Source organism: Palaemon carinicauda, chromosome 22 (assembly GCF_036898095.1).
Source record: "Palaemon carinicauda isolate YSFRI2023 chromosome 22, ASM3689809v2, whole genome shotgun sequence".
NCBI classification, from domain to species: domain Eukaryota; kingdom Metazoa; phylum Arthropoda; class Malacostraca; order Decapoda; family Palaemonidae; genus Palaemon; species Palaemon carinicauda.
The window spans coordinates 97,039,742-97,041,822 of NC_090746.1; positions in this window are offsets into that span (position 1 = coordinate 97,039,742).

Below are 2,081 nucleotides of genomic sequence, written 5' to 3' on the forward strand. Positions count from 1 at the left end.
GATGCCTACTTAATTTTTCTCTATAGTGATTTCTTCTCTTTCTTATCTAACTAAATACGTCAACTTATTACTTTACATTTTTATTGTGAAGTCATTAAACTAATGTGTGTTCGTTCATCTAAAGTAACCTAATATTACTAAAAAACTACATGTTCCTGTTACAAATAGCGTTGTGTGTGTTCATGAAACAAGCGCCTTTATTACATTGATTAAACCCCTCGCAACAAAGACAGGGTGTATAAAAACGAATTTTCAACTTATTCTTTACTTAATTACTACCCTCTGGAAAAATTTAAGTTTAAACTTTTTTTTGTTTGTTTACATTGAATTTGTTAGTAAAAAGAATTCCTGCTATTTCTCTAGACTTATGACATGCAAACTCCCTTGTTCTTGCAACAAAAGACAACTGCATCAAGACATCCCTTACAGATTTACTACTGGCCATCAGTAAACAGCATTCGAGCTCAGTTCCAAAGGTTCCTGTCTCAATCGTTAAGTGAAGCACGAAATCCCTTGATTGGCAGAACGAGTGCTGAGACTCGCGCTGATTCCAAATTCATTTGAATCTAGATTCACTTGGAACGAAAGTTGATGATTATAGCCTAAACTGTTCAGGATATAATTCATACTCTTGAATTTTCTATATCTTTATTCATCCAATTTCCTTCATTGGAGAATAGAGGTTACTTAGAAAAGATATTTGATTGACATTCTTTAGATTTATCTTACTTTCAAATGCAGCTTATTTTTTCGTGGTAAGATCTCACTTAAACATAATGCGTAATACTTTCATACAAACGCACGTATAAAAGAGGCGAACAGACCAGATGATATCAAGTGAGCCACTTTCCAATACAGATCTACAAGAGTATAACACTGTTTTAATATGGTTTCTGGTTCGTTGGGGAAATGTTTTGAAAATGGTAAATCACAGGTCTACCAAAAAATGCTTTTAGAAACCACTTCAATGAAACTACCATATAAATTTTCACCACTTAAAATGTAATCAGGTTTGAATTTTACAGTGCACTTAAGTTTTATCTTATCACATTTGTTTTACTGCAATCTACAGGTATTAACAGTAGTTCCAAACAATGCGTCCTTCACTGCAAAAATTACAATATTTTTAGAAGCAATAATTATGTTAAAACAGCTCATCATGACTGGAATTATATATATATATATATATATATATATATATATATATATATATATATATATATATATATATATATATATATATATATATATATATATATATATATCCCCAAGGTAGAATTCGGTATTAAATGCTAGTGTGGTTGATATTTAGATTGATTAAAATAACGAGTCTTAGTGATATATATTCATCTTGAATAACCACATGTTGCAAACTCACAATTCAGCTATCATGGTGGAAATATGTTTATTTAAAGTCTAAAAACAGATTCCTGAATTTGTTTTACTGCAATCTATCAACAGCAGTTCCAAACAATGCGTCCTTCACTGCAAAAATCACAATATTTTTAGAAGCAATAATTATGTTAAAACAGCTCACCATGACTGGAATTAAATCACAGGATTCGTAGGGAACATCAGAGTAAACAAAATGAAATCCATGTCTGCTAGAGAGCGTGCGTGACCTTGATAAGGTAGATAGATAAGGGTACGCTTCATAAGGTCATTTGTTCTTAGGCATCAATCCATTACTCAATTTAGATTGATGAAGGAAAATAAATTTGCTGAAGAGTAGGCAAAGATTCCAGTACACACGTACACATTCATACACACACGTATATATATACATATATATATATATATATATATATATATATATATATATATATATATATATATATATATATATATATATATATATACATAAATTTGTGTATATATATATATGTACATATATATATATATATATATATATATATATATATACATAAATTTGTGTATATATATATATATATATATATATATATATATATATATATATATATATATATACATAAATTTGTGTATATATATATGTATATATATATATATATATATATATATATATATATATATATATATATATATATATATATATATAAATA